This window comes from Gymnoscopelus braueri (assembly GCF_963280865.1).
Source record: "Gymnoscopelus braueri genome assembly, chromosome: 17".
NCBI lineage: Eukaryota > Metazoa > Chordata > Actinopteri > Myctophiformes > Myctophidae > Gymnoscopelus > Gymnoscopelus braueri.
In genome coordinates, this window is record NC_137617.1 from 6,109,056 (window position 1) to 6,132,211 (window position 23,156).

A 23,156-nucleotide genomic window follows, 5' to 3' on the forward strand; every position below is an offset into this window, starting at 1 on the left:
TGAGAGTGCAACAGTCCAGCTCGCTCACTAGCATCTATCAGTTCTTGCTCAGCCACTTTGCGGCCTCTCTCTGTCTGTTCCAGAGCCACTCTCAGCTCATCAATCTCAGCAACCATGAGGCCATTCCTACGCTCCACCATGGAACCTTGCTCCTTCACATCTTCTTGGCCTCTGAGAGCGTCGTCAAGGTGCAGTTGGGCATCCTAAAATAAATCACATTTGAGGAGGTCACGTTAAGAGAAACATCAGAATGTGACTTGTTCAGTACAGTTCCATTGTTTGAATATGTGTCTAACTAATATGTTTTGCACCTTAAGCTGTCCCTGGACGTTCCTCAGCTGCTTCTGGGCCTCAGAAGCCTGGCGGTTGGCGTGGCTCAGCTGAACCTCCATCTCGTTCAGGTCTCCCTCCATCTTCTTCTTGATCCTCAGGGCATCGTTTCTGCTCCTGACCTCAGAGTCCAGAGTGCCCTGCATGGAGTCAATCACTCTCTGGCTGTTCCTCTTGATCTGCTCCATCTCTTCATCCTTCTCTGCCAGCTTCCTGTCGACCTCACCCTTGATCTGGTTGAGCTCCAGCTGGACATGAAGAATCTTGGACTCCTCGTGCTCCAGAGTACCCTAAAATGTAAGGATCAAAATGTAAAATCATATACAGCTACACTGTTTGAATATAACACTTTTTTTTAAATAAATCTAAGATATAGACAATTGATAAAAGTTTTACCTCAGCTTCCTCCAGGGCTGTCTGGATCTCTGACTTCTCTGTCTCCGTCTGTTTCTTCGATTTCTCCAGCTCATGGATGTTCTTTCCAGTCTCACCAATCTGTTCAGTCAGGTCTGAGATCTCCTCTGCAGTTGATTGGAAATAATCAATCATAATAAATGAGGAACTTTCCAATCAGCAACTATTTTGTATTTGCATTTGAATAAAGTTCCACATCCTGATCCACAACTGATCTCGAACATTTCTTACTGTTATTAAATGAATGATGTAGAGAAAGACTCACGTTGCAGGTTCTTATTCTCACGCTTCATGGTCTCCAGTTGGTCCAGAGACTCCTCGTAGGAGTTCTTCATCTTAAACAACTCAGTGCTGAGAGAACGAGCCTCTTTTTGAGCTCCTTCCAGTTCTGCCTGGCCCTCTTCATGCTTCTGCTTCCATTCTGCCAAGACCTGCACAGCATTTGTAATGAAATGTGTCATTTACCCCACTTTAAGGACCTGCACATGATTTGTAATGAAATGTTTCATTTACCCAACTTTAATGAGCCAAGAAATATTTTTATTTCTAAATAATGAGTGTCGAAGTACCTTATCAAAGTTCCTCTGTTTCTTGTCAAGGTTGGCAGCCAGACCATTGGCCCTCTCCACATCAATCATGAGGTCTTCCACTTCACCCTGGAGTCTCTGTTTGGTTTTCTCCAGAGAGGCGCACTTGGAATTCACAGCCTCGATTTGCTCTTCGGCCTCCTGAAGACGCTGGGCTAGCTTCTTCCTGTTGATCAGTGTTAAATGGAATCAAATTAATACGGACAATATTTTGCATAGTGAGTGGTGCCTGACAGTGTAAAACATTGGTTCTCAAAGTGGGGTCCGGGGACCCCAGGAGTGCTTGGGATCCAGGGGGTCCCCAGCAAAAGTACCGTATTGTGCCGAATATAAGACATTTTATTCCAGTAAAAATATCCTAAAAAATGGGGTCGTATTATATTCGGGGCCTAGATGTCATTACACATCTGCACCGCTAGATGGCGCCGGGGTCGCTGAAACCAGTGTTCTGAATCGAGCGAAGCAACACACAGGGGACAACACAACAACTGCAGCTGTGATGTAAAATGGAGGAACGACGTGACCATCTCGAACAGAGTGGTTCAAAAGTTGGTCAAGTCAGCAAACAACAGGATAAGTTATGATGTCAATTTTAAGATAATGGTTATCAACGTTGCAGAGTCATCAAACAACTGCCAAGCGGCCAGAAAATACGGTGTCACAGAATGTCACGTTCGAAAATGGCGAGCACAAAAAGACCGTCTTAAAAGTGCAAACAGTCAGAGAAAAGCTTTCCGCGGCCCCCAGAGCGGCCGCTTCCAAGAGATTGATAGGAGGGTGTGTGAATACGTTACTGAAAAACGGAATGACGGTATGCCCATCACCAGAGCCGTGATCCAGTTAAAGGCCCTGGAAATAGCCAAAGAGCTGAACATCCCCTGACGTGTGATGCTGACGTGCCTCGCCGATGGTACAAAACTCCCCCCGTACGTGATCTTAAGACGCAAGACAATACCCAAAGAGGCCATGCCACCTGGCATCATTGTGCATGCCCAGGTAAAGGGCTGGATGGAGACAGAGCTTGTGGTGGACTGGCTCAAAGTTGTGTGGGGCCGACGGCGTGGGGGGCTCAGAAATAAAAGGAACATGCTGGTGTTGGATGCATTCCGTGGACACTTGACTGAGCCTGTCAAAAAGCAAGTGCGCGCGATGAACGGGGACCTAGTGATTATCCCGGGGGGAATGACAAGCCAGCTACAGGTGCTGGATGTTGTCGTCAACAAGCCATTTAAGGATAATCTGCGCAAGAGATACACGGAGTGGCTCCTGTCTGCAGATCACGCACTGACACTGACTGGAAAGATTCGGAAGCCTACAGTACCCGTGCTCTGTGAATGGATCCTACAGGCATGGGATGCTGTTTCCTCAGAGAGCATCATTAACGGGTTCAAAAAAGTCTGCGTTTCCAACGCTATGGATGGCAGCAAGGATGACGCTCTATGGGAGGAGGCGGAGCCCGTGGAACAAGAGGACGGGGGCAGTGATGAGAGCGAGAGTGACCCCAGCGAGGCAGAAGACCTCTGTGAGGAATAGACTGTAGTCTATTCTGATATGACACATCTGACAGGAGCCAAGTAGGACACTTTGCATTACTGTTTTATTGCAATTTAGCACCCTTTTCCTATTTTTGGGCGGTGAAACCGCCCCTATAAGTGAGATTTGGAAAAATGTACATTTTCCTGCGCTGTGATCTGGGCCCAGGAAATTAGTAGAATTATCCTGCGCTGTGATTGGCCAATCACAATCTATTCAGGACTGTGATTGGCCAGTGTCACATGACACATGTGCATAGCCCTATATAAGCAACCATAACTTGAAAAAAACCAAATATTTGTTTTTTTCAAGTTATGGTTTCGTCCATCATAAAGAGTGTTTCAATAAATGTATTTATCTTTTGTACATGATTGGTTGACTCCATTCAGTATTGTGATTAGCTAGCAAGACACCGCCCACTTCACACAGGGTGTGATTTTTTCTTTTTTTGTTGCATATGAAGAGCCAGGTTAATAGGCCAATTTGCACAACAGTTTTACTGCACTTTTGTATTGCAAATTGCAATAGCCTATAGCAACACAGATTTGTCCAAGTTCCAAGCCAAATTCATTTGCACTACTGTTGTATTGCACTGTTGTTTCATTATTGTTTCATTACAGTCAGATGTATTGTACCACTGTTTTATTGCACTGTTGTTTCATTACAGTCAGATATTGCACTACTGTTTAGTACTAGTGCAATCTAGAATTTGTTTTTCACAGTATGAATTGTTAATGTTGTTCTTGAATAAGACTTCACTTTGATAGTTAAGGCAGTTATTGAACATTTGATATGCTACATGGTTGTTGCTTATTCACTGAGAGTGATAACATGATTGCTACTTGTATAAGAAATACCAAGACTACAGTTTACTGCTCAGCAGTAAATGTTGTGACTGTACCTTTACCTTAAGTATGGTACCATATTGTGATATGAATTCTTTATTTTCTAAAAGACATGAAAACATTAAACATGATGTTAAAAACAACTTAATGTGATTTCTGTAAGCCCTTTTCTATAATCAATTTAAAATAAAATGATTTTCTTTATAAAGAACAAGAATTTGTCCAAAAAATTGTCTTGAAAAATGGGGGTCGTCTTATAATCAGAATCGTCTTATATTCGGCACAATACGGTAGTTAATGTAGCATCAAAATCATTTTAACCACTTTATCCATTTATATGCTATTCAAAAATAGCAGATCTACAAGCTCACAGTGCGTCACTTTGTGCCAAGTTGCGAGCTTGTACATCTGCTATTTTCATGGAAAATGTTTGGAAATTTGGAGTAATTTGGAATTCATTTTAATATAAATCTTCTCTTCTGTGTGTCCCTGGCTTAAAAACCTTTGCAGAGGGTGGTACGCAGCCAAATATATGTATCAATTTGGGGGTCTTTCACACCAAAAGGTTTGAAAAACACTGGTTTAAAACACTGATGACTTACTTAGCTTCCTCCAGCTCCTCAGTGCGTTGGACAGCATCAGTCTCATACTTGCTCCTCCACTGACACACCTCAGCGTTGGCCTTGGACATTCCACGCTGCAGCTCCGCCTTGGCTTCCTGTTCCTCCTCAAACTGCTCCCTCAGAAGGTCACAGTCATGGCGAGCTGATTGCACAGCATGAGCAAGGGCATTCTTTGCCTGTCAATAGAAAATGGACAAGAAAATGTCAGCTGAATGAAATTACAAAAAAATATAAAACTTGGAAAAAAAAGTAACCTGACTCTGCCAGATGGGGGCGGTATTGACTTCACATGTGAAACAAATGTGACGCAAGCTTCTTCCATCTGGCAGAGTCAGGTTAAAAAAAGGGGGACAAATCTGTTCCTCACCTTAACCTCCTCTTCATTGAGTCTCTTCAACTCTTCAATCTGCTGGGTGAAGGCCTGCTTGCCTCTGGTGAGCTGTGAGACCAGAGCTTCTTTCTCCTCCAGTTGACGACCAAACTCACCTAATTAGACATTTTAATATTCGTTTCAAACATTTCAAACAAATTATAAGTCCCAGGATAACTGTTGATCAAAGCATCATCTCTAATTATTTGCTCAAGTACCATCGACAAACCATGTACACAAAGTAGACTTTAAGATGAACATTTACCGTTCTCTGTCAACAGTCTTGCTCTCTGAGCTCCAACATCATTGATCTGGCGAACGTTCTCATCACTCTTGGCCTTGATTTCACTAAGTTGGTCCTCAAGGGTGCGGCACATCTTCTCAAGATTTCCCTGTAAATGAACATTGGACATATTCAATCATCCTTTTTTCTGATTGGTTCATTGCTTTGATTTGCACAGTAAAGCCACTTGATGCAGTCTATCATTCAGCCCTCCTGTTTATAACTGGAGATGGTTTCCTTACTCATCACTAGGTTGGCCATCATTAGCTATGAGGAGAGAACATCACTGCACTGTTTTTATCTACAAAGCCTTACTTAACCACTTAAACCCCATATGGTTGAGCGGAATCCCTCAGGTCTTTTCCGTTTTTTGTTATTGTTGGGAAAGCTTTTGCTGAAAATAGCCGAACGACAAGCTCACAAAGCGACGCATTCCCACAATACAGATAATGGGCTTTAAGTGGTTAAGAAATTGCCTAATTATCTTAACAGCGTGTTAACATTTAGAGTTTGCGATCACCAATCAACAAGATTACTTGGTTTTAAATGTTCCCACAGTTAAATCTGAACTGGGTAAGACTGCCTTTCACTACTATGCCCCACACGTGGAACTGTTTTTAAATTTCACTCGCTCGATTTAAACAGTTTGTGAGAAATACTCTGAGATATGTTTGTACTTGCATTCTTTGAATATCTGAAATGTCTGTTATTGATTTTGTTTAATGTTATGCTATGTTTGCTGTAATCAGGGCGTCATTGGAAAAGAGAGCTTGCCCTTAATTGACGTTTATGAATAAATAAAGGCAAAATGAAAATGAATCTCAATAATTATATTATGCACAGGTATTCCATCATACCTTTGCCTTAGCAACAGCCTCCATGTTGCTGGACAGGTCATCGATCTCCATCTTGTATTCACTCTTCTCCTTCTCCAGTTTCTGCTTGACTCTCTGGAGGTTGTCGATCTGTTCACCCAGTTCAGCCACGCTGTCAGCCTGTTTCTTACGGAGAGCAGAGGCAGTGGCTTCATGCTGCAGGGTGGACTCTTCAAGGTCACGACGCAGCTTCTGGAACTCAGCCTCACGCTTCTTATTCATCTCAATCTGAGCAGCGGTGGCTCCTCCAGCCTCCTCAAGCCTCTCACTGATCTCCTCAAGTTCCCTGGAGAGATCAGCTCTCTGCTTCTCCACCTTGGCACGAGCGGCACGCTCCGCCTCGATCTCTTCTTCCAGTTCTTCAATACGAGCCTTTCAAATTAATTATGTTAGATTAACATCTGAAAGTAATAATTCACTCTTACTTATTATTAGTGATTTTACAGAAAATAAAAATACCTGGAGTTCTTTGATCTTCTTCTGTAGCTGAGCCCCCAAAGATTGTTCATCCTCAATCTTACTCAGAAGCTGGCTTACTTCAAAGTCCTTCCTGTGGAACACAGCAAATCATATTTTAGTGTCATTCTGCAGGTGGTTTCTCTCCATGACATTTCATATTGTTGGTCCACATTACTTCTTTATCTTCTCGTCAGACTGCTGCTTGTCATTTTCCAGGTCCATTATGGATTCCTGGGCCAGTTTCAGATCACCCTCCAGCTTTCTCTTGGTTCTCTCCAGGTCCATGCGGAGCTTCTTCTCTTGCTCAAGAGAACCCTCCAGCTGCACAATGATAAATTATTTGTACATCATAATTCAGTGAAACAATAAACATAATGTGTTCCAAACATCCGATTCCCTTTGGTAAAACTCACATCGTCAACTTGTTGCTCCAGCTTGGTTTTGGCCTTGGTCAGAGTGTTGACTTTGTCTTCCTCTGCCTGCAGGTCATCCAGGGTCTGCTGATGTGCCTCTTGGAGGGCCTTTTTCTCCTTGGTCAGCTTAGCAAGTCCCTCATCCTGAGAGGCCATCTCCTCGGTCAGGTTCTTCACCTAGATGAACCCAACAAGGACAGTGTTAATAATTCGCTCACCCTGAGAGGCCATCTCCTCGGTCGGGTTATTCACCTAAATGAACCCAACCTAGACAGTGTTAATAAGTCCTTCATCCTGAGAGGCCATCTCCTCGGTCAGGTTCTTCACCTAATATTATCAGATCTTTTGTTGTCATGGAATAGATCATTATTGCACTTGGTCGGGCGGAAACCTCACGTGTCCAAGACAGTTACTTCATCAACAACAAAAACAGTTCAAATCCACAAATAGAAAAAGTAGCAGATCGACAAGCTTGCAGATCTGCTATTTTTTGTGTGTGTGTGTATATGTGTGTGATGCTGTAGTATGATCAAGTAGGGCGTTAATTTTCAAAAAACACAAAAGGTTTAAATATGTAGATAGGAGGTTTCTGCCCGACAGCAACGACTACTAACTTGATAAAACCCCAGAGAGTGTATAATCTATACCTTGTTTTCAGTGGCGTGCTTCTCCTTCTCCACTTTGGCCAAGGTGAGCTCCAGGTCATCAATGTCCTTCTTGAGCTCAGAGCATTCATCCTCCAGCTTCCTCTTCTTGGCGGTCAGTTCAGCGTTGATCTCCTCCTCGTCCTCCAGTCTCTCAGTCGTCTCTTTGAGCTTTGCCTCCAACTGGATCTTACTTTTAATAAGACCCTCACATCTCTCCTCGGCATCATTCAATGCTTCATCTCCCTTTTGGTCAATAAAAAAGAAAAGAAAACACAAGCATGTCAGCATTTGTTCTGGTCAAGACATACTTTTGCAGTTGCCTGTTGGGGAGTACAGACTCTTAGGGAGCATAGTGTGAGAAAGCACAGCTTTGTGATCTGAGGGAGGGAATTGTAAAATGTCCAGTTTAGCCTGCTTACTGATGATGCTGCCAGGGAAAGGTTATTTTTCTCCTGTATCAGAGCCACCATCTTCTCCTCTAGGTCCTTCTTCTTGGCCAGGGCAGTAGAGAGGTCAGTCGTCATCTTTTCGTAGTTCTCCTTCATGTTGGCCAGTTCCTTCTCAGTCTCAGCGCTCTGCAGAAGAGGCTTGATCTTGTAGTAGACCTTCATCCATGGCCAGTGTTTCACAGCGACGAACGAGCGGAGGTTGAACTGGATGGTGAAAACGGCGTCTCTGTGGAAAAACGGTTGAAGTGTGTCATGATTGTGGACAGTGATAGAAGAAGTATAAGCTTTTATTCTAGTGATTTTACACTAACAAAATTGTATTGAACAGTAAGTGTACTTACAAATGATAATAAATATTGAATAAATGATGGTTTCAAAGTACCTGGTAGCCATCATCTTAACAAACTGCTTCCTCATGAGGTAACCTCGTGCGAGAGCCTGAGTCATGGTGACCAGAGCAAACAGCTTTTCATCTCGCATCTCCTCCAGCGTACCCAGCAGACCAGCTTTGAAGAACACCTGAACACAATGTTACAAACACTGTAACTAAAAGAACTGTAAAATCAACTTTTAGTCCTCTCTTGATAATGTTAAACCAGGTTCACAGTGTGTTTACCTTGGTATGTCCAAACTTGTACTCATCAACGGGAACATCAATGGACCCAAGCAGCTTCTCAGAGGCTTTCTTGTTGTCCATGAACGCGCCATCGGGACATGCGCTGGCATTCAATACTTTGTACCTGTTTTTCAGAAGTTCATGGTCATTTTGCATGCCTCCCGTTAATGGGTTTGGAAATAAAAGCTGCTGGAAAAAGGAATGAATACCTCTGCTTGAAGTCAGCATATGGGATTCTGCTTGGGAAGCCCTTTCTACAGATTCTGATGCCCTCCAGCACACCGTTACACCTTAGCTGATGGATGACCAGGAAATTCTCCATCAGGCCTGTAAAGGTGTTCCTCCATTATTATTAGGACAACATAGCTACACACTGGCCAAGTTTCATTAAATGACCACCTCACAATCATTGTTTACATTTGTATTTGCTGTGTTTACCTGGAGTCTTGGACTCGTTGGGAATCAGGCAACGCACAAAGTGAGGATGAGTGCTCCTCAAGTTCGTCATCAGCATCCCCAAGTTCGCCTATTGAGACATAAAAGAGCCAAGTAGGCTTATTATTAGTAAAACGTTCTCCTTTAGATACTAGTTAGGCTACTTTACAAATTTAGATTGTCCTAAAATATACATGAACCACTTTTAAGCCTTATTTTATAATTCAGCCATTTAAAGATGCTGATCTACCAGCTCACACACAACTTGTGATACAGAAATTGTTTAATTCCAACATGAAAAGACGTGCCTATTTCTTACATGGATATAATGTTTATAATAATAATACTTCATTCTTACAGGAATATAATAATAATAAGAATAATGAATACATATTCTTACCCTGAAAGCACTAGACACAGTCTGCATGGAACCACCCTTCTTCTTTCCTCCCTTCTTTGTGTTATCTGTTTATATTCGTTAGAAACATACATTTAAAAAAAAATGTTTATTCATATAGCAAATTTTCAACGACCAAGGTCCCACAATGTCCATGATAAAAGGGAGACGAGAGGAATGTATAGAGGGAACAAGAGCTTGAGAGCACAGGTACATGTGGGCAGGCAGGGAAAGGGGCTGAGGGGGGGTTCTGTCACAGTCACAGACTTTGCCTGTCTTGTCTAGGTCTTGTATTTCTATGTGTTATGTTCTTGTTCTAGTTTTCATGGTTCTATGTCCATGTCTCCCTAAGCTGTATCTCATGTGTAATCAGTCCATGTGTATATTAGTCTTGTTCCCCAGTCAGTCCTTGTCGAGTCATCGTTTGGTGTCACAGAGATTAATAAACATACCTTCAGGCTCAGGTGGGGGATAGAACACAGCCAGCAGTTTAACTGAAGACTTCTGGAACAGCTGAATGACAGAGTCGTTCAGGGGGTCCTTGTTCTTCTCAAGCCAGCCTGTGATGCTGTAGTCCACAGTTCCAGCGTAGTGGACAAGGGAGAAGTGGGCCTCACCCTTGCCTTTGGCAGGCTTGGGCTTCTCAAAGGCCTTGTTCTTCCCAAGATGCTGGTCAAGCAACTTTTCGGCGAAAGTTTTGTCTGAAGACTTTGGGAACATGCACTGCTCTTCAAGGATGGAGAAGATGCCCAAGGGCTTTGTAAAGGAGACAAAAGAGAAAATGACAAAAACAATATTAACATCATGTCCATTACAACATAATTGTACACCTTCTCAATGAGCTATATGCAGATAGCCAAGTCCATGATAATAATATAATATAATATAATATCATATAATATAATATTATATTATATTATATTATATTATATTATATTATATTATATTATATTATATTATATTATACCTTCTCAATTAGCTCAATGCAGACAGCCAAGTCCATGATAATATATAATAATATAATAATAGTATATCTTCTCAATGAGCTCAATGCAGACAGCCAGGTCCATGTACATACCTTCTCAATGAGCTCAATGCAGACAGCCAGATCCATGCCGAAGTCAATGAGATCCCAGGGGATGCCTTCCTTTTTGTACTCTTCTTGTTCCAGAACAAACATGGTGTGGTTGAAAAACTGTTGCAGTTTCTCATTGGTGAAGTTGATGCACAGCTGCTCCAGGGTGTTGAACTGTGTGTGGAAATATCATTAGCCCAATCTCTTGTAATTGTGTAATTGTGACAAAAATCCCTCTTAAAAAAAGTCCATGCTTACATCAAAGATTTCAAAACCAGCGATGTCCAGCACACCAATGTAGAAGTTTCTCTGCTGCTTGGTGTCCAGCATCTCGTTGATCCTAATGACCATCCAGAAGAACTCCTTCTCATAGAGGGACTTGGCCAAGGCACCGACTGAGTTCATTACCTAAGGACATAGGTAGGGGTGTGAATTACAAAATTTACAATTAAGAATTCAGGCATTTAGCAGACACTCTTAATCCAGAGCGATTTACAGTAAGAAAGGAAAACATGAGGTAATACATCAAATGCATAGCAATCTAGGATCATAGGTAAACCAAGTCTAAACAGTATAATATTTAAAAAAAAATCAGTAATCTGTAGGCTACATTGAAACTATACACACTATAGGATGCCAGGTCTACAAATGAACTTGCTATCTAAATGACATTTTAGCCTTTGCATAAGCCTGCAAGGTCGTCAAGGCTATGGAAAGTGATACGGGCTAAGGTGAAGTTTGATGAGGTGAGCCTTCAGAGGTGAGATTACGGCGGAAGATTGGGAGTGAATCTGCAGTTCTAACTGCAATGGGGAGTTCGTTCCACAGTTTGGAAGCCAGAAGGGAGATAGAGATTGAGTTTTAGGAAAGGTTCTTATCTGACAGCTTCCCTGTGTTAGCTGATCTGAGTGGGTTTGTATGGTTGGATACACAATGTGTGTGTGTGTGTGTGTGTGTGTATGTGTGTGTGTGTGTGTGTGTGTGTGTGTGTGTGTGTGTGTGTGTGTGTGTGTGTGTGTGTGTGTGTGTGTGTGTGTGTGTGTGTGTGTGTGTGTGTGTGTGTGTGTGTGTGTGTGTGTGTGCGTGCGCGTGTGTGTGTGCGTGCGCGTGTGTGTGTGCGTGCGCGCGTGTGTGTGTGTGTGTGTGTGTGTGTGTGTGTGTTTTACAGGTATGACAATACTGTTAAAATAATGTGTCAGAGGTGCATGGAGCTGCACATGTTTCTGCAGAGTGGTATATTTTGTATTCTCTTCATATACTAAATAAATAAATAGAAATGAATTTGAATAATGTTGGAAGATCATTTCATCTACAGAAGCTGATTTAAGACACAACTCAAAAAGATATTAGAGTTCTTATGGTATGCTGTGTGTTGAGAATATAAGGTGTGTATCAGAACATGAAAATAATGTCATTTACTCACCTGTGGCACAGTTTGTCCCTTAGTGACATACTCGTTTCCGACTTTCACTCTGGGGTAGCAATACGCCTTAAGCATCTCTGCTGAGTTTATACCCAACAGGTAGCCAATCTTGTCAGCCTCTGAAATGTTCAAACAATTTGCAATTTACAAATTAGGCATTTAGCAGACTCTTTTAATCCAGAGTGTGACTTCAAATACGTCAAATGCATAGAGATAGTAATCTAGGATCATAATCATCAGTCTAAATAGTATATAGTATATATATTTTTTATTTTTTGTTCTTTTTTTATCCCACGATTTTTGTAACCAATTTTTTTCACCCAGTGCCAATTGCCTAAACTGTAATCCTGGGCACTACTCTCCCTCTGCCAGCTTGGGGAGAGCCCCGAACTGAGCTCATGCTTCCTTCAATGCATGAGGAGTGAGCAGGCCACTTCTTATCACCTGACAGGGGGGAGTTTCCCCGGTAGGATGTAGCGCGTGGAAGGAACACGTTATTCCAACAAGTTCCTTCCCCCTCCATCAGGCGCCCCGGCTGACCAGGGGGGGGGCAGTTTAGAGACCAGATTACTGAATGTTTTTTGTGAGGGTACCTACCCTAGGGGACACGGGGAGAACATGCAAACTCCACACAGAAAGGCCCTTTCACCAGCCCCACCTAGGGTATGGGCACTGATGACGTGGAGGAGAGAACACGCCCCCAGCGCCCACGACGGGAATCAAACCCAGGACCTTCTAGCTGTGAGGCGACAGCGCTACCAACTGAGCCACCGTAAACAGTATAATATTTTAAAAAATAATAATAATGGAAATATATTGAAAATATATTTAGCTTAGTTCATTTAGAATATAAGTAAATACAATACTTGTGACAAAGTATGCATTACTTTCATTCCTTAGTTGAAGATGCAGCTCACCCTCCGTGATAATAAAAATAATCATAATAATAATAATAAAGATCAGCTCACCCTCCGTGCCGTCAGGTTCTGCCTGTTCTTCACGCTGCTTCTGTTTGAACCTCATGACACCATGATGCATCACTGCACCGGTGAACTTGTAGATCATCTGCTTTTCCTCACCGTTGAAGCCCAGGATGTCAATAGCCTCCTGATGTCAATAAGCAGAGATGTATTCAAAAGATTTAGATTAAACATTAGATTAACAAACATCGTTTAGAACTGTGTACAACTCAACAGTTAACAAACTAAATTCATTTCTAAAGTGACAATTTAAGGACTTTTAAGACCTATAAAATAAATACATTGAAATAAAACAAATAGGCCTAAGACCATTACTGCGTCAACAGTAATCAACAAACTATACTATACAAATTGTCAAACATTGGACAAATTGTCGAATATTACCTAAGAAAGAGGTAAAGAATGTGAAAACATAAAAATACATTTTGCAGAGCAACTGACTGCAGTTCACAGTATAGTGAGTATTAAAAAAAACAAAAATTTTCACTGACATCAGTAGCGTCCAGCTCCGCTTTGTCATCAATGCTGGCCACAGTGATCTGACCCATGCTGATCAACGGGAAGTCGTAGGGGTTGGTGGTGATCAGACACATTTCTTAAAAGGGATTAAAAAAGGGTGAACATGTGTTTTTATTCATTCATTTATGTTCTCACTGCATCATCAGTAATTCCACTTACCAATAATCTCAGGTTTGTGGTTGGTCATCATCTGGAAAAAGATGTGGTAACCTCTCTCTGCAGGAAGCTGATAGGTCACTCTAGACTTCTCCAGCAGATCTATATGGGTTGTACATAATTCATAATAATAATTATGGTAATAATGATTATAATAATAATAACAATAATATTAATAATAATAATAATAATAATAATAATAATAATAATGGTAATAATAATAATAATAATAATAATAATGATTATTATTATAATTACAATTACAATTACAATTATAAATGTAACAATAATAATAATCTTTATGGGTTGTACATAACTCAAAATGTAATCTTCAAATTAACGCATATATAATTTATCATCTGTGAACTTCATACTTACATGTCTCAATATCAGCACTGGCCAGTTTACCCGTTGTGCCGAAATGGATTCTGATGAATTTACCCTGTTTGATATACAACAATTAGTTGCATCTACATTGTGGAATTATTGCAGGTTTTCTCATAAAATGTCATTATTTATACTTACAAAGCGAGAGGAGTTGTCATTCCTCACAGTCTTGGCATTACCATAGGACTCCAGCAAGGGATTGGCTGCAATAATCTGATCCTCCAGTGACCCCTAGAATGTTTTAGACATCGCCCAATTTGAAATTTGGTCAGAATTATTTTTTTAATTGAATTGCTATATTGCATATGAACGCTTTATGTTCAAAAACATTTTTTTGTTTTAAAAAACCTGTGCATATACCTTGATTTTACCGCTATCGGCCGCCGATTTCTCTCCACCAGAACTAGCTGTTGCAAAGTACTGGATGACACGCTTGGTGTTCACAGTCTTTCCAGCACCGGATTCTCCACTGGTTATAAATGCATACATTCAGAGAAATGCAGTTAGTGAATTTGTGTACAATGTTGCTTTTTTAATGCCTATTAGATGGGAAACTTACGTGATCAGGACAGACTGGTTCTCTTTATCTGTAGAATGTAAAGCAGATTTTAAGTCATGGATACAGGACAAAACCTTTATGGTTATATTATATATACTGTGTATATATATATATACTGTGTATATATATATATATATATATATATATATATATATATATATATATATATATATATATATATGTATATATGTATATATATATATATATATATATATATATTACATTGTCCTGACTAGTACGTACCCATCAGCATGAACTGATAAGCGTTGTCAGAGACAGAGAAGATGTGGGGTGGAGCCTCAATACGCTTCTTGCCTCTGTAGGCATTTACAACCTCCTGGTCGTACACTGGGAGCCACTTGTAGGGGTTCACAGTTGCACAAAACAAGCCAGAGTAGGTCTGAAGGGGAGAAGAGAGAGAACATTAACATCATACAACATAGCACTGACCATGCCACATATCTGGGACAACGGATCACAAGAGCAGGGATTACAGTCACGAGTTGCAATTGGCATCAACTAATGAGCAAGTTAACTTCAGAACCATTAGTTTGTTTGCAGTTTGTCTATGGATTTCACTTGATGATATAACGTGTGCTCTGTATTTTTCTTTCTTTTCTTTACAACTGTTCTCAGCATGTAGAAAACCTTACATAGATCATCCATGCTGCATAACGCTCTTTGAGGTTATACAGGACAGTGGCTTCACTGAGGTGGGTCATCATGGCCATATCCTCAATTTTGTCATACTTGGGAGGGTTCATAGGGGTGACATCAGCTTCCTTTGCAACTCTTTCCTATAAAAAAAAACACAACTTTAGAATGTCTTGCAAATGCATTTGTACTGTGTCACTATTTTATTTCAGATCCACCTCTACCTACGTACCTCCTTCGTCTCGAGCGTTTCCACAGTGACTTTGTCACCGTCCTTCTTTAGGATTTTACACTTGACGTACAGCTCCTTAACATCAGTTACAAATGCTGCAGATTTGGCATCAAAGGGCGCACTTTGAGCCGACATTCTCTCCTTCTCTGGCTTACGGAGGTAAATGGCGGCCTTGCCATACTGCTCCATCTCTGCGTCCGTACTCATGGTGGCGGCTTTCTGTAGACAGACAAATAGATGGTGTTGATGCCTTTGCTGACTCGAGATCCAAGCAGATAATTGTATGACTAGTCTTATGGTTATAGCTTAACACTCACTTTTTCCCTCTACGAGTAGCAGTGAAACCTTTTGTGCAACCCCTAAGTGTGAAAGAAACACATTAACATGAGTTGAATGATTCAATACAATTTATATTCATGAAATAAATTACATTAAATTAATCCTAATGTTCATTCTTGCCACACACCACTGCAAAAGTTCTTATTAGTTCCACATCTAAAAAGAGTGATCCATTTCAATATTATTAGTCTTATTACATGAAATGAAATGAAATGAAATGAGGCCTGCCAATTCAGTTATTTTCGTTTGTGTGTTTGTTATTAGCTTTCACCAAGTTATTTTTTGTCATTAAAGCCATGTTTATTGTTTTTTTTTACTGAAGCAGTGCTAGATTTTCTTCCTCTTTCTAATGCACTTTGATTCCATTGTAAGAGTTAATGTTACAGTCGGAGTCCGGTTAAAAAACATAATAGATTTATATGACTAGGAATAGGTAGCTAACACCTCTAAAACATTTATGACTATGAATAGTTAACATCATCATAACAACACATTTATATGACCATGAAGGACAGATGAAGTCTCACTTACCACCTAATGGAACTCTGAACTCCTCTGCAATGGGTTCTGTGTTAACCGTCTCAGTATGCTTATATTGGCCGTTAATTGCAAGCTAAGCAGAAAGTAAAAAGAAGGAATGGCCTTTAAAGGACTTAAGAGTCCATTCCTCTAGCATCCTTGTAGCCAATGAAACTTGATAGTGCGTCTTGGCTAGGTCTTTTATGACCATGTCAGTGGTATAAAAATAGCATAACAATCACCCCACCAACCTTGTTGGTGGGGTGATTGGCAAGGTCACCCTACGGCAAATGTTTGGCAAGGTTTTGGCCAGGTTTCTTGCTTTTCGCAAGAAACCACTCCATTCCCATTTAAAAGTATTGGCAGAATCCACCCTCATAGGTAGAATTAAACTTCGTTGTGACCGTGCCCTTACAAGTAAAAGTCCGGCAATCAAAATGTACTGGAGTAAAAGGACAAAAGTATTGGCTTCAAAAGTACCAAAAGCAAAGTTACTCATACGCAGAATGTCCCATTTCACAAGTTTCCAAATGTTTCAAAATCCTTTGAAAATAGCAAATCTACAAGCTTGTAGATCGGCTATTTTCAAATAGCCGAAAAATATATATAGGGATGAAGTGGTTAATTGGAAATACTCTACTAAAGTAAAAGTACCTCAACATTGTGGTACAGTATTTGAGTAAATGTAATTAGTTTCTTTACACCACTGGTATTTCCATTGTATGCTTCATACTTCCACTGTACTCCATTTCAGGAGGAAACTTAAACTTTAGTTACTTTTTGGGTGGTTTTGAGGTGGTTTATGACCATGTCAGTGGCTATGGTATAAAAATAGCATAACAAGCATCCCACCAACAGGTGGGGTGCTGCGTTTGGTATAGTCATCACAGTATGTCTTTTACTTGAGTATTAACGTCTTTTACTTAAGTAAATGTATCAATATCACAGGAATACTATGGTAGGGCACGGTCACACCACTCCATTCCCATTGAAAAGCATTGGCTGCTTCATGGGTAGAATTAAACGTCGGTGTGACCGTGCCCTTACAAGTAAAAGTCTGGTAATCAAAATTTACTGGAGTAAAAGTACAAAAGTATTGGCTTCAAAAGTACCAAAAGTAAAATTACTCATACGCAGTTTCCAAATGTTTAAAAATCATTTGAAAATAGCAAATCTTCAAGCTTGTAGATCGGCTATTTTCAAATAGCCAAAATATATATAGGGATGAAGTGGTTAATGTATGTTTTGTAACAAATAATCTAAATCTAAAAAGTAACAAACTAAATATGTCAAATAATTGTAGTGGAGTAAAAGTACAATATTTGCCTCCGAGATGTAGTGGAGTAAGAGTATAAAGTATTGAAAATTGGAAATACTCCACTAAAGTACCTCAAAATTGTGCAGTATTTGAGTAAATGTAATTAGTTATTTTACACCACTGGTATTTCCATTGTATGCTTCATACTTCCACTGCACTCCATTTCAGGAGGAAATGTAAGCTTTACTTTTTGGAAGTTTTGATGTTTTTGTAGTCAGGGTCACAGTTCAGATGTCTATGAGTTGTTAAAAGCTCCAGCTTAATGTGCAACATTGTTTTCTCACTCAGAAGTTAAGTGAGAAAAACAAACATACTGTAAGGTTATCTGCAATTTAAGATCTTTTAAGACCTTTTTAATACCTCTAAAATGCAAAAAAAGAAAGAAAAAAATACCATTACTGCATCAAAAGTAAAAGACAAACTATACTTTAAAAAAAAACATTGGCCAAATATTACCTTAGAAAGAGGCAAACATTTTGTAGATTGGCTATTTTCCACAATATATCTGTGGAACCGAGTCAAACTAAATGTAATGCCACAATTCCAAAGTTTTTGTCAGGGTGGGGGGGTCCCCAGTTCAAAATGATTATTTCGGGAGGGGGTCTGAAAAGTTTGAGATCCACTGGAATAGACTGTAGTCAGGGCTGAGCACACAACTAGCTGGGCCCCTAAAAAGGTGAAAATTTAATGAGCCAACTAAGAATTTAGTAAAAAGATAAATATAGATGTGATGTTTTTGTGCAGTTTTTGCCCCGAAATAGAGTCAAGATGTGCTTCAATCTTAATAATAATAATTTTAATGAATTATCTGAGTCCTAATTGTATGGAAACATGTGTTCATTTGTCCCTGTAGGTTGTTTATTTCAATAGTTATTCTGTTTTTTTGTTTGTTTGTTTTTTCGGATTAGGGTAGGATATGTAAGGTTCAAAATGAACCCCATGGGACATTTTTTCAGCCTGTTACCTGGCAGAATCTTAAAATACACCCTTCAAGGATTGAGAAAAAACAGGTGGCGTCTTAAAATACACCCTATGCGCGTGGACCCCCCTTTCCATCTAGACTATGACTGGAGGCATTACCAAAATAAAAGTTTCATGTGAAATAAATCCTTTTTCGTATTGCTTATTCGTGTCACTCCTTAAAGGGATATTTCACTTTCCAAAAAACTTTTGGTCATTTTATCATCTACTCAGGCCTTTGTGAGCCCCCCAGACAGTTTTTAAGTTGCTTGATTCATTATTTAGATATTTGATATTCATTTTATCAGACACGCCCCCTTCCTATACAAACCCATTGTAACTTCAAACTCCATTTTAACCCGTTAGATTCATCAAAAACACCCGTCCTTGGTTCTGGTGACTCACCCCGCCCTCCTAATACGTGAGGGGGCCGCGTTTTTTCAATTACTTTTTTCATTTATTTTATTTAAATTCTTTATTGTATTTTATTTTTTTCATTTTCCAAAAAAAATATTAAAAATAAATGAAAAAAGTAATTGAAAAAACACGGCCCCCTCGCGTAGGAGGGCAGGGTGAGTCACCAGAACCAAGGACGGGTGTTTTTGATGAATCTAACGGGTTAAAATGGAGTTTGAAGTTATAATGGGTTTGTATAGGAAGGGGGCGTGTCTGATCAAATTAATATCAAATATCTAAATAATGAATCAAGCAACTTAAAAAAGGTCTGGGGGACTCACAAAGGCCTGAGTAGATGATAAAATGACCAAAAGTTTTTTTGAAAGTGAAATATCCCTTTAATTATGACACGTCTGGTACATAGTAAAGGAAAAAAAGGAATGAATACATGTGAGAGTGAATTACAAACATTTATAAAACATGGCCGTGCATTGTTTATTTCATTGTCAAGTCAGCTCTTTGATCTCACATATATAATTGGAATCACTGAAACTGATTAATTCTGGGGTGTGATTCAAGAAAATGTGTTGTTGTGTGCTCGCTGCAGCAGCAGCGAACACACCAACTATTTATAGTATCTTACCAAAACTTTGCCACACAACTATTTCTATATACTTCCACCTAGAAACTCTTTTGAAGCTATCCCACTTCAAAGCACATGTGGATCTCACAGTCTTTTTAGCTTTTCCAATACACACTAATGGTGGGTGTTTGCTAGAAGGGAGAGAGAAGGACACAGGAGGAATGGTCCGGATACTAACGTATAATTAGTTTTTTCTCTTCAAAGTAAAAGTGAGAAAAACAGGAATACGGGCCAAATTTTCGTGTTTTACTTTTCAACCTTTGTGTGACACAATGAACGCAGTAACTTCCATGTATTTTAATGTGATGAGGATTTTTTTAAATCAAATGTCTTACAGACGAAATTGGGCCATATTGCAAATATCTGCTGTTGTAATGTATAATTAGAGGCTTGACCTACACCCTCTATAACTACTATATCTGTGCTATACTGATTAATTCAGTATAGCACTGGTTAAGTAAAATGAACCAAACAGGAAATGGGTATGCTACCTTCAGGAAACTGTGACTAAAGTTATGCACACCAATGCAGAGAGGAGCCTGACAATTATAGAATCAACGTATGCTGGAGAAACAAACCAGGAGAGGGGCCTGTAATGGCTGAGTACCATGTAGTGAATGGAAAAGGTCATCAAGGAGCAAGGACACAGAACCCTGAAAGGGAGAGGTCTCCCCTGTTACACACAATTTGTTACACATGCAATACTACTAACCTAGCCAGGTAAACCCCACAACCTATGGCTTTACATTGGTCAGACCCTCCCTGGCTTAGCCTGTCAAAGTGGTGCAAAGTAACTAAGTACATTTACTCAAGTACTACAGTATACTGTGTATAATAATGTTCAGTGCTTACAATGCATAGTAGCCTATACAAGTTTGAGGTACTTTTACTTTACTTTCCATTTTTGTTACTTCTACTTCATTACAATTACAGCATTTGACAGCTTTAGTTACTTGTTACTTTGCAGATTGTATTATAATGCAAACATAAATTAACCACTTAATACTTTGGATATTCGAAAAAAGCTGATCTACAATGTGACGTGTTGTGAGCTTGTAGATCTGCTGTTTTTGAAAAAGCTTGACAATATTTGGAAAATCTGAGTACTTTTACTGCGCTACTCTAAGTATATTTTGATGACAATAACACCCTTCACCCCCACATAACAAACCACCCCTCAACCGAGATTAAAAATAATCTGTATAACTGGGAGGATGACAGGTTTCTTCACTTGGTGACAGTATGTCTTCTCAAAAATGATTTGCTGCTAATAGCCTACTTATACATGTCTGACATGTCTGGCTGGAATTAAGGTTTGGCCCTTGCCGCCCTAATGTCATCCAATAAACAAGTGGCTCACTCACATAATGTTATTTTCATTCCTAATACTCATTACATTTCATTTCAGCATGTAATGATTTATTAACAGACTATGTAATGTACACACACAGCTGATACAGTCCAAGATTGTCACATCTTGCCTATCAAATCAAGCAGATACAAAAATTGCCTAAACACAAATCTAGAAGCTTTAATGAATAGCCTATAGGCATAACATCTGACTGTACTACCTGTACTGTTAATAATTGTGTTAATAAAGTATTCAATCAATCAAAAAGGGCTGAGCACAGAACTAGCTGGGTCCCTTAAAAGGTCCATTTAAAGAGCCCTCCCCAAATCTGCTTTACTCATACAGGTTCATGGTTTGTTATGTGTAGAGCACCCCCCATAGTCCTCTCTCCTCCAACTGCTGACTCCTGCAACAGCTGAGGAATGCTTTGTGAGACTCATTTTGACACCTGAAGGGGCGCAGTCCAAAGAAAGAGAAAAAGAGGGGGGGGGGGGGTAGGACAAGCCAAAACAGACTAGACTAGGACAACAAGAACTCAGTCACACTGTCAGTCAGTCAACATATTTTTGCACATTTATCAAGAAATTCTTGAACACAGACAATAGTAGGCTACATGCACAAGCTTGGGAAACTCAACAACAAATGTTTCAGGATGCAGATCAAGGTTACAGAAAGCATCGTCTCCTCCATATGTGGCGACTTGCAATTATCACAAACACTAAACAGAAATTAGCCAATGCCTTAGCTCTTGGCTTGGTCATTCCTGCAATCTGCAGGCCTCTCACTTATGGACATGACCGAGGCTTGCAAATATAAACACAAGCTGTTTATATTGTAACCAAGCTGCAATTAGAAAGAGCTTTCCAAGCACTGCTCGCATCATCTACATCACAGTTTCCCAAACAGTGAGCAGGGACCCATGTTTGGGTCGTGTACCAATTTGTATGGTTCGTGAGTAAATATCCTCCTTTTTTTTTTTTTTTCATAAAAATGTATAAACATTATTAAGATTTTAAGTTTAAAAGTTTAAACCAAATAAAATCACGACTTTTCATCAATTAAAAACAAGTCCAACATTTTTCAAAAGTATTTCATGAATAAAATAAAAAAATCTAATAACTTCAGTTAAAGATAAAACTAGAGAAAGTGCTCCTCGGAGCACAGGTCTCCGCAAGGTTATTGTGGCCTCCTGGTGGAGCTATAATAGGCCAATGTGAAAAGGGTGCCATTTCTTTTTAGGCCTTGCATGGCAATAGGACACTGCATTCATGATTTGAGGCATTTTGTTAAAAAAAATGTTTTGCTAAATTAGACCTGCTGGTGGCGCTATAACAGGCCAATGTTAAAAGGGTGGCATTTTTCCTCAACATAGTGTGAATGTGCGTGCAAAGTTTGACCGCAATCAGACGCTGCGTTCATGCTTTGCAGCATTTTGTTCAAAACAAGCCACTACTGCAAACTTTAGATGTGAATCTTAGCCAATCAGGATGGAATATGAAAAATGAAACAGATCCGGCTTGATCACATGACTATAGAGATCATGTGTACCGATTTGCGTGAAATTTGGATAAAATCGGAAAGAGTAATATAAAGGAATATGTTTTACATAAGTCGGCCTCCTGGTGGCGCTATAAAAGGCAGAAGTGAAAAATGCAGGGCAAAGGTTTTTCCTTGACCTCTAGGGAGTGCGCATACAGAGTTTTACATAGATCGGTGCAGTTATAGGTAAAAACACAAATGGGCCTGTTATAGCGCCACCATGAGGCTGTTTTGAAAATGTTCAAGTGGCATTTCTTCTTCGGCCTAATGGGAATGTGCTTGCAAAATATCATGGAAATTGCATGCTGTGTTCATGATTTGAGGCATTTTGTTCAAAACGGAGCACTCCTACAAACTTTGGAAGCCATTTTTAGCCAATCAAGATGGAATATGAAAAATCTGAAAGACAGGTTTTGTTTAATGACTATAGAGATACTGCGTACCGATTTGCATGATTTTTGGACAAAATCTGTAGGAGTACATTCAAAAAATATGTTTTGCACAAAGCGGCCTCCTGGTGGCGCTATAACAGGCCTATGTGAAAAATGTGGGGCAGAGGTTCTGCTCTGGCATCCAGGGAGTGTGTGTGCACAGTTTGGCTGCGATCAAGCCAACAGTGCCGGGGATTAGCTGTACACAAAATGACAGAATGACACACGGACGGACGGACGGACGGACGGACGGACGGACACACACACGGACGGACGGACAGGGGGTAAAACATACTCTCTCGCCATGCCTTTCGGCCTGGCGGAGACAAAAAACAAGGGATGATGACTGATGATGAATGAGTCATATTATACCAGCTGCATGCTGTATTTTTTCTCTCT

At 40.0% G+C, this 23,156-nt stretch overlaps 1 pseudogene across 1 annotated transcript; it reads right to left on the reverse strand.

The window, feature by feature from the left end:
* Positions 1 to 427: 427 nt before the first annotated feature.
* Positions 428 to 15,468, reverse strand: LOC308104031 (myosin heavy chain, fast skeletal muscle-like; annotated as a pseudogene). Its single transcript has 32 exons — positions 15,262 to 15,468; positions 15,029 to 15,172; positions 14,619 to 14,775; positions 14,376 to 14,403; positions 14,177 to 14,285; positions 13,955 to 14,047; positions 13,808 to 13,871; positions 13,433 to 13,531; positions 13,246 to 13,349; positions 12,743 to 12,881; positions 11,775 to 11,893; positions 10,610 to 10,759; positions 10,355 to 10,525; positions 9,729 to 10,032; positions 9,280 to 9,344; positions 8,883 to 8,970; positions 8,654 to 8,771; positions 8,445 to 8,568; positions 8,211 to 8,347; positions 7,799 to 8,054; positions 7,380 to 7,622; positions 6,733 to 6,909; positions 6,495 to 6,640; positions 6,320 to 6,410; positions 5,843 to 6,232; positions 4,968 to 5,094; positions 4,700 to 4,818; positions 4,312 to 4,508; positions 1,314 to 1,497; positions 1,010 to 1,175; positions 727 to 851; positions 428 to 620 (listed from the first exon to the last, which is right to left on the reverse strand). The product of its transcript is annotated as a myosin heavy chain, fast skeletal muscle-like (transcript).
* Positions 15,469 to 23,156: the final 7,688 nt, after the last annotated feature.